This window comes from Neofelis nebulosa, chromosome 10, assembly GCF_028018385.1.
Source record: "Neofelis nebulosa isolate mNeoNeb1 chromosome 10, mNeoNeb1.pri, whole genome shotgun sequence".
In the NCBI taxonomy this organism is placed as follows: domain Eukaryota; kingdom Metazoa; phylum Chordata; class Mammalia; order Carnivora; family Felidae; genus Neofelis; species Neofelis nebulosa.
Window position 1 is genome coordinate 47,050,475 of NC_080791.1, and position 11,078 is coordinate 47,061,552.

The 11,078-nt window shown below is 33.2% G+C and overlaps 1 protein-coding gene across 12 annotated transcripts in view; it reads left to right on the top strand.

The window, feature by feature from the left end:
* The window catches only part of DLG2 (discs large MAGUK scaffold protein 2), a 2,097,061-nt gene that overhangs the window by 16,378 nt on the left and 2,069,605 nt on the right, over positions 1-11,078 (top strand). The gene's annotated exons all lie outside the window — the stretch shown is intronic.

Consider the following 11,078-nt stretch of genomic DNA (forward strand, 5'->3'; position numbering starts at 1 on the left):
CTCTTAGTTGTACTTTTATTCTCTTAAAACAAAAGTTAAAATACCCTTTTCATCTTTTGCTTCTCTTACGAAAGTTTATGATCCATATTTAAATTTCTATTGATGAAGATCTCAGTGCTTTGGAACTTTTGGCAATTTGTCATGAATTTAACCACATAAAGTCAATCTTAGTTTAATCTCTAATGTGTTAAAGATTGTGTGGCTTATGTATGTGTGTCTTTATATGTGTATGTTTTGCATTTATGCAGATAACTTTTCATTCTTGGCATAATATTTTAATAGTTAAAATAAACTAGCAAAAGATATAAACAAACAAAAACTAACTTTAATCAACTAACTAAACAATTAAAAAAATCCACTCAATTATACTGTATTTTACTATGCTTAAACAGTACATTTTACAGAAAAAAACTGAGTCTACTACATATTCCCATTATTTTTTCAGGTCTGGTAGTGATGGATGTAAAATCTAAAAGTGATGGATGTAAAACCCATGTGGATTAATTTTGAAAACATTTTATGTATGTTTTTATTATGTCTACCCTTACCGACAAAAACTCCAGCCTTATGGTGTGAATGTAATTTAAAAAACCATTAAATTTTGAAAATCTAAAATTCAGCTATTGAATAAAAATAGAAGTAGAAAGCTCTATAGGATTATTTTGCCTGTGGATTAATTTCTTTAAAATATTTTTTTGTGGCTGGTAAGAATTAATGACACAAATAACTATAATCATCTTAGTGGTATTCAATAAAAACAACTCTAAATGGAGTCTTACAGAATTTAAATTAATCCTGCCATTAGAGAATAGTATTTTGGAGAACATTTTTAAACCACAGATTTCTCAATTAAAAATTAATAGTTTCATCTAGTTGATAATTAGTAAAGGTTATTAACTGAATGGCAGTATCTCTAAGTAGATTTGTATGATGTGCTTAGTTGACTCTGGCCAAGTGTTTTGAGAATTTGAATTTTTGAGAACTTGATTTAGGAAGAGTATTGTTAGATGCTTTAGATACTTTTACTATGCTTTGGTAATGTCGCCATTTGGTATCACAATATTATATGGGGAATAAAAGGGCACACGAATGACAAAGAATTATGTTTTGCCATTGTTTTGGGTGAGTGATAAATGTCTTGGCAAAAAGCCTATAGCATAGTTTGAATTTCTCTAATAAAATGAAAGGCAACAATAATCTGTAAAAAGCTGTTATATAAGTAATCCTGGTGTTCAGCTTGGAATGGATAGATTTGCTTTGGCTAGTCTTTGAAAGTCATTTTGGGATAAACCAGACTGCAAAGATTGGAGCAACATTATGCAACAAAACATAATTTTCATTTCAGTTCTATGTGGGTTGATAACTGATAACTAATTTTATTATTATTGAATGTTTGAGTGTTTCACTGTGTATTTTCTTTAAGGACTCAAAAGAAGAAAAACCAGGTAGCCCTCTGCATCCTGAAGGGGATTATATCATTATAAAAGGATAAGTAGGGAGTTATTGATAAATAGAGCATTGTTGATGGTCTGTAACTTTCTGTTTGAACTGGCTACCTCCTACCCTACCCTCCTCTTTTTTTCTGTTACAAGTAATGGAACATAGTGGCTTCACCTGTTCTTCTGAAAGTCAGACAGCCAGTACATTGAAATAATACCTTTCATGAATCTCAGTTAAATAGAGAAAGGAATCATAATGCAGAAAACCCAGCACAAGTGGGTAGTGAAGTAAAATATTATTATTTCAAGATGGACTGTAATGTTTACATATCACCAGAAAACCAAGCCTTCTCTTGACAGATGAAAAGCATCACTTCAAAAATGAATACTAGTCTCCTTTTGTGGTCCTTCCATCATATGCTTTAAAAAAAAAATCCCACACGCTACTCTGTCTTAGATGGTATTATCTGTGAGTACAGAATTCTGTCTACATAATTTTGGCCATTATTATAGTGCATGAAAGCATTTTACAAGTGGGTTCTGTGTGTGGTGGAAGGCGGTGACAAAGGTATTGTTTTTTAATTTTCAAAATAATAACTTTATCAGATTATGAAAGCAATATGTTTATTCTTTAAAAATTTTTAAAATAAAGTCAAAGTAGAATATAAAATCCTATGGTAAGAGACATTCCTTTTATTGTAAATAGCAGGATATATGCTAAATGTAGACAATGATCAACTGTTTGATTAACTTTCTACCTCCTTGAGTTTCGGTATACTTTGTTTTAATTTTCCATCTATCAATAACTGATAGTGGAAAAACTCACTTAAACTTTAAAAAAGTTATTAATTAGTGTTCATTAATGTAGAAAAAAGAAAAATGCTTTAAACAACAATGTGCTAGGAGCTGCACATTTAGATGTTGGGCTTAGGGTGACATCTTGTGGTAAAACTAAGGTAAAAGTTTTGTCCAATGATAATCACAGTTTTATATGATTACATTATTAGCTCTACAGATTTTGAATATAAGTAAATTGGATTTCTGTGATATTTTACAAATTAATTTAGGTATCTTTTATTTAGTTTAAAACATTCAGTTTTTCCAGCTACTCTATTAGGTTATTTATTCTTCATTTAGGTGATGAAGGAGCAATATGGAAATGTTTTTATTATTTTGATACTTCTCTTCCAGATGCTATTTGAATATTTAAAGATTTCCATTACCACTATAATTATTTGCAAGAAACATTTTAATAATATAATGGGTCAGTTCATTCTCAGATATGTACCTCAAATGTCCTTTGCTTTTATACCTTATTGAAAAATTTTTTATTCTTTATTTATTACTCATACAATTATGGATAGAACTATGCATATATACTTAATGAGTTTCAGCCCCTTTAAAATCTTATTAACCTTTTGATCTGATTTTATTTCCTCTTATTTCACTGCAGTGTGTGAGGGGGTCTTTTGGGGAAATATTTAGAAGAGAATGGACAGTAAAGTGCTATTTTCCTTAAAACCTTGCCAGTAGCAACATCTTAGAAAAGTGCTTATCCCTTGCATGTCAGATTTTGTGTTATAGTAGAATACTTTTCATGTCCATAAATCTTAACATAGAACCTTATGGATTCATAGGGGTAATACAGTAGATATACTACATGTTGGGATATACTGCATATTGGAATATACAGTAGATATACTACTATTTTGGGATTTATCACCTCCTTGTTGAAGCCTTCTGTCATATCCCTACTTGATAGTAACCTTAGCCAGCCCTTTTATTATGGCTTGTAGCATTTTTTTTCAGATTACTGTAAAGCATTTATTATATTGCCTTATGAATACACTGAATATATTTCTGTCCCCTTAGTAGACTGTGAGTAGTTTGAGAGTTGAAGTTATATGTAAGTTATATGGGGATACTTTGTATCCCCAGTATATTGACTCTAATAAGAGAAGGCCTTCAATAAATTTTATTTATTCATTTACTCAATAGTTATTTTTAAAATTCCTGTTATGTATTAGAAATTGTGCTAGGCAATGGGGATACAACAATAAACTATAAAGGAGAGGATAGTCCTTGCCCTTATGGATAAATGAGAACGATCAAGTAGGGAAAAGAGGAATTAGGTATGTAGATAGTTGATTATTTAAATGTAGTGATGGCAAGTACTCAATACAAAATGTAGTGTTTTTCCAATATAGTAATTCCAATATAATGTTTTTTTTCAAAATAACATCTTTGTGAAAGCATCCTGGGTATTTTGCTCCTAATTATTCATTGTAATGTGTAATTTTTGCCACCTGCTCATAAGATAGTCAAAGGATTTTTTTTATTACAGATTATAATTTATTACAGATTTATTACAGATATAATATTACAGATTATTATACAGATTATAATTTTATTACAGTAATTATATAACCCACATGGTTATATGAATTTGGAAAAACTTGGCTCTAATCCCCCAAAGCAGAGGTTCTCAAAGCATGGTTCTTGGATCAGCAGCATCAGCATCACCTGGAAACTTGGTTAGCATTGTAAATTCTTGGGCCTTACTCCATACCTACTGAATCAGAAACTCTGGAAGTAGTGCTCAGTAAATAGTGTTTTAATAAGCCTTTCAGGTGATTCTGAGGCATGCTAAACTTTGAGAACATATGTTCAAAATGATTAGGTATTTGGCCACTCAAGGAAAGTAATATAGCACATGAATATTATTAATACATTTGGTAAGATACGACCGTGTCATTTCTTTATTCTTGGGTTTTACAAAGATTTGATTTGATCCGTAACAAATATAATGAGCTATTATTCTAGGATATATTTTGAGCACCTTAAGAACCTATAACTTAATGAATATAATTATGGCATCTAATTTTCTTTTTAAAGTACAATAGTATATCTGAAACTGATTTTTTTTTCTTTTGGATACTTAATGGTAGTGTCTACCTATGAGGCTATGGATAGAGAACAGCAAAGCTACACTGAGATGTTGCTATTGCACACACAAGGCTCACTAGTATGTGCTTGCTGACAGTTACAGATTTAATGAGGTGCTCCAGTAAAATATATAAATTGCTATATGTCAACACCTTTAAATAAGTCTTGACTGGTCAAAGCAGTACATGTTAGATTCCTAGATACCTTAAGTTCTACTCTTCTGCCTACTTCTGCTTACACAGGTATTTCAGTTATTGCAATTGAGTAATAATAATTAATGAAGTATTTATGAAGTGTTTAATTTACATGGACATATGCAATTGGTATTACTAACGACAAAATCCTTTCCCTTAAGGAGGTTAAGGTCAATTGGGAAGGTAATATTCACTTATATACAAACAAGTACAAGACAGGATATAAATCAAGGACTAAACTCTGAAGGCTAGGCCAAGCTGCTGTAGGAGTTTAGAGAAGCATGGGATCATGGTACATTGGTGTTGGTAGGAAAGCTCTTATATAAAATGTAAACTTGAGCTGGGTCTTGTCGATGATAGGATTTGGGTAAGAAGAGGATAGAAAAGGACATTTTTTCCATCCATCCATTCATTCAAAAGATATTTACTGAACATTGTGCTTGGCATTGTGATATATACTGGGGAGACAAGCTTTAAACAAAATTGCATAGTTATGTTTACAATTATGGTAAATGATACAAAGGACAAGGAGAGGGTGCTATGAAAAGAGGCTTAACCTTTGCAGTGGAATCGGGGAAAGCTTTCTTAGGGAATTGGTATTTGAGGTGATGAAAATTATACTGATTCATGGAGGTCAGAAGGAGAGCGAGGAAACGGATGTGACGAGAACAAGGGTTCTTATGTTATTTATGTTTATAAATACATTTATGTTTTTAAAATGTCTAGGAATTAGATAAAGCATCACATTAAACTTAAGTCTCTTCCAAAGGCTTATTTAAATTTGAAGGTAAACTTGGACAAACAGGAGTGGTAATGTAAAATGTGGCCCAAACAATCCTTATTATAGCCCTTTGTTAAACTGTCATATACTGAGTGTGATTAGTTGTGTGTTTCATGTCACATGGAATCAAGTATATCTTAAGTTAAATTTGACACTTCACATTAGATACCATCAAAAGAGTTGGATGCCATTCTTGGCTCTGGACTCTGTATCTTTGCTGGAGAATTTATGTCACCAGATGGCACTATTTAACAAAATTTATGTACTTTGGATGCTTATAAGGCTGGTTGTTTCTAAATGAAACAATTTTATTTGTGCTATAGCTGAAATAGGAAAAATTAATTTATTTTGATGGCATGTGAGACTTCTCTACAGAGGAAGGTAGTGAAACCCTAAAACTTTGAGAACATGAAAGGATTTGGGTGATTTCTGCTTAAGTACAGAATAAATAAGAATTTGGTAATGATCACTGTCACTGATCTATGGCAGGTGGCAAAAAAGCAGAACACTATAGGTTTGCCCATCTAGGTTTTCCCAAAGCTATTGTAATAATATTATGAATATTTTAACCTTGAATTTAACTTTCAGATGTAGGGATTTGATATGCATAATAAAAACATAGAGAAAATTCTATAAGATTATTTTAGGAATAGGCCTTTCTAGATGTCTTGAAATATTATGATACTAATATATTAATTTTTTTCAATAGAGCATATGATCTTTTGAACTATAGAACTAAAAAAATTAATAGAACATGATGTAGATGTTTTTTTCTTAGTGTAAAGGTTCATCTCAAGGAAATAAGTATTTGTTACTTTCTTGGTTAAAAACTTCCTTAACACTTTTCTTACCTTTAAGCAGAATTAGTCACTTTCTTCCTTATGTTTCTGTATTTGTTCATGTTTCTGGTGCAGCAGATATTACATTGTGTTACTGTTAATTAATTACATGTTAGTTTCCCTCATGTAAGCTGTGAGCTTCTTGAATGCAGGGACTGATTCTAATTCAGTGTGTAGCACATGTCTGATATGGAATATTCTGTCATTAAATTTCTTTCATTTGACAAAATACATTTTGAACCCCTGCTATCTAAGAGATACTGTATCAGGCTCTGAGAATTTAGTGACAAGAGACATGTGAACCTATTTTCATAGAGTACGTAATCTGCTAAGAGAGACAGACATTAAACAAGTACTATAGTGATAAGTAGTTTGAAATAAAAGTTACTTGGATTAACCAGTAAAATCATAAGGAATTACTTAACTGGTCAAATTCATGTTAGTCTATTGTGTTTGTTTAAAAATATTTATTCTTTTAAAAAATGTATTATTTTTTACATTTATTTATTTATTTTTGAGAGAGAGAAAGAGATAGTGAGCAACCAGGGGAGGGACAGAGAGAGAGGGAGAGAGAGAATCCTAGGCAGGCTCCATGCTATCAGCACAGAGCCCGATGTGGAGCTTGGACTCACTAACTGTGAGATCATGACCTGAGCTGAAATCAAGAGTCAGACACTTAACCGACTGAGCCACCCAGGTGCCCCTAAAAATGTTTATTCTTAAAACAAACAAACAAACATTTACTTATTTACTTATTTATTTATTTATTTATTTATTTATTTATGTATGTATGTATGTATGTATGTATTTATTTATTATTTAAGTAATCTCTACACCCAGTGTGGGGCTTGAACTCATGACCTTGAGTTCAAAAGTCACATGCTCTGCCAACTGAGCCAGCCAGGTACCCATTAAAAACGTTTAAATACTGTTTATTAATTAAAACCTCCTAGTCATATCTATTATCGTTATAAATTCCAACTTCTCACCTGTAAGGTTCCCCATCTCCTCTGCCTACGTCTCATCTCATCTCTTCTCTACTCACTACATTCCAGCCACATGGCCTTCTCTCTGTTCCTAAATGCTGTTCATGACGTTTTCACATGCTTTTCTTTTGTATGGAGTACATTTCTACCTAAATCTTTGCCTTATTGGCTTATATCATTATTTAGGTCTCAGTGCCTCTAAAGTGCCTTTCTACCTCACTTCCCATTTCCACCCCACCCCCAAGTCATACCTATCACATTACTTTTTTTATTTTTGTGACTGTGTGGATCACTATGAGAAATTTTGTTTATGTGTTTTTTTCATGAGTCTCTCCACTAAAATGTAGATTTGATAAGAGCAGCCATCTTGCCTCTCTTATTCATTGCTGTATCTGTTATATTAGCTTAGTGCCTAACACATATTAGCCATTAAATAAATATTTATTAAATGAATGATGAATATGTGAGTGTTGCTGCATGCCTGGTACTATGTTAGATTCTTGCTTAAGTTAGAAATGTACTCATTTGAAAGGAGTAGAAAGCTTATGTAAGTAGGGTTTTACTTTTTACTACATAATAGGAAATCTGAAGGTAGGCAGTTGCTGGCATTGGGTTAGCATCTCAGGAAAGTTCTGGTCAATGTCTTTGCTGGGTGGAAATTGTAATATGTCCTTAGGGAGAAATGTAGGAGTATAGTGCCTGTAGAACCCAAGGCAAGTGTTGTCAGCCAGGTTGAGCACTTGGGAGCTTTGTCATAAGCTGACTGCATGAGCGGCCATCAGTATGCTCAAAGACCATATGGACAGGGACATTGCCTCAGGACCAGAGGAGCAGAGAACAGCATTTAAATCCAGTGAATACAACCTATTTCTACCCCCAAGAGTATGATAGCTATGATGGCAGATAAACTGTATGCCCCCTCCAGAATTGTTTACTCACATATAGCTGGGCATTATTTTAGAGATAAGCAGAATGATGGGTAGACTATAGGGATTTAGGGTTTCTGAGGCAGCTGGATAAGCCACGGACACAGTAAAGATCTATACAATTTGCTTGCACATCCATGGTGTAGTGTATGTTTTACACGAGACTCCATTATATTGAACATAGCTCTCAATGTAGATTCTAACTTCATACTCTTTTCAAATTTGGGATTGAGTGTTGAAAAAGATTAATCACAAAAAGGAGCAATGGGAAAGGAATTATTTGACAAGAATATGATAGGAAAGTCTTCCCTTTCATCCTGTTAGTTCTGGTTTCTGGCAAAAATAGACATGGTGTAAAATGAGGTGCATTGATCTACTTAAGTTTGTTTACATGAATTGGTCCTAAGAGTTGCTTAAGAAAACACTTATCCCCTACATTATTTGCTGCTCAGAAGCCTTGGAACTTCTTACACTATATTAGGAATTCTAAACATTCTAGTAATAACCTACAGATACACTATGCAGCATAAATTTCCCTGATTTCTAGTTTCTGAGTCCCTGGGTTCTACTTTATATTCATTTTCCAGTTTGCTGTCAAAATAATAAACCTTCACGAAACCATAAAATTAGCATTTTCTTTGTAGGCTGTATGTATATATGCAAATTGAGTCATCAAATGTACCTAGAACCACAAAACTCCATTGGGCATGGCATTTCTTACAAAATGCCTTGATCATGAATCCCTAGAATTTTAAGGCACTTTTAATAAGCTCACAGAAACAAATTATACAGAATATTAAACAATACTTTCACAAAAACCTTGAGTTATAAAAATAAGCCACTTAAAAATTAATAATTTCTTCAGAAATAAGCTTCATGCTTTAGAAATAGTTTCTGCAAAAGTTTCTTGAAGAAGAGTTTAAGAGCTCTTCAACTGATCAAAATAGGACAATAATTATAAATATGAAGGTGAGTTTTAGATTTCATCAATTGAGATAATTGGTGCATGAACAAAACTTGATTATTTTAGGTGCAGAGCTCCATTATAAATTTTCAGGATACATGTTTACATTTTTCTGCCATTTTTCTCATAAAATCTAATTTTTAAAACTTTCTAGAATGGGAGGGGCACCTGGGTGGCTCAGTCGGTTAAGCAACTTTGGCTCAGGTCATGATCTCACAGTTTGTGAGTTCAAGTCCCACATCGGGCTCTGTGCTGACAGCTCAGAGCCTGGAGCTTGTTTTGGATTCTGTGCCTCTCTCTCTCTCTGCCTGTCCCCTGCTTGCATTCTGTCTCTCTTTCTCAAAAACGAACATTAAAAAAACAAACAAACAAACAAACCTCTCTAGAAGGGAGCCCCTGGAAATTTGGGAAATTAAACATATTTAACAGCTCTCTGTAAGTACTAAACCAATTTTGGTGCAGGATACTTCCATTTCCCAAGTTTGAGTATTTATAATTGTAACATGGAAGGAGGTGAGCTAATGACTTTATTTATAAAAATGGATAATTATGGAGAGGAATAGTGACTCTGCATATTGAATAAGCATTGTAGAAAATAGACAGTAATGCCTGATACACAGCAGAGCTAATCACTGAGACAAGGATTTCCTTGTATGAAGCAAGGAAAGAGTTTATTTGAGAGATAGTCATACGAGGAGATAGGAGGCTGGCTCAAATTTGTCTCCCCTGATGGAGATTAGAACAAATTTTTGTAATCCTAGGGATTGAAAAGGACAGGGAAATTTATCACTATTCATGAAGAAATGTGGGACATGCATACTGAGCAAATATATATAACAGTCATCCCATGTTCATTTTGAGGTGCAGACTTAACATTAAAATGAAGCAAAATTTGGCTCCTGCCATTAGAAGGTCATCTTCAGGACCAAGGGAGGGGCTGTGGGCATGCTCAGAGCTGATATAAAGTATATGGGATCTAAGACTTGTCATCTCTGGTAAGGAATGCAGAGTTTTGCTTGTTCATAGGATGGAACCATATTGGTGGCTTTCATTTCTGTCAGGCCAGGTCTCTGTGGAGACTGCTATTGGATTTTTTAGTGGTGTCTGAAAAGAAACAATAGGTGATTAAGAAGAAACAGGTCTCTGAAAACCAAGTTTTAAATTTTCTGTTAGTCTTAACCTTATTAACCCTATGGAGCACTGCTTTAGTAATAGTCTGCGATAATTTTATACTTTCAAATTTGAAATATTATCATTATTTTGGCTTTGTGGACAATCTATTCCTTGGATGAGTTCTTTGATTTCCTTTTTAGCAATAATCTCTTCTTTTATCACATGTCAGCCACTTACTCTTATGTTTTATTCTACATCTTACCATTATTTAATAACCATGTCCCTCTAAAATCTCCACTCTGACCACCACTCATCACCTTTTTTGATCCTGTTCATTTCTATATTTCCCTTATCATCTTTCTTTGATCCCATAAGCACTGCTAAATGATCAGTGCTATATATTTTCATGATCTGTAGCTACCATAAGTCCTCATGTCTCTCCTTACCCAGCTTAGAATACATGATTCATTGCTATATTTAACCATTTGTATACATCTTCAATTTCTTTGTTGTTCCTGCCATCTGCTGGCAAAATCCAACCTGTGGTTAACCCAATCTCTGTCTCTTCCATGCCTGCACCAATGCAGCCAAATGTAGCTGAAGAAATATACACAATCTTGTTAACTGATTTCACTTTAAATTTATGGCCAGAAAGCTTTTTTTCTCTTGGACAGTTCACTTTCTTGTTTTTGTAGGGAACATTTCATACCCTCTTTCTCCTCAAATATAATACACTTCACATTCTGCAACATTATCTTCTGATTTTTTTTACTGAGACAATAAAAACAGTCAAAAGAGAACTTCCTTATATTTTTACCAGTTAGTCTACTAACCTACCTATATCTGTATCCATATATTCTGCCTTCCCTTTTATTAAAGTGGATTACCTG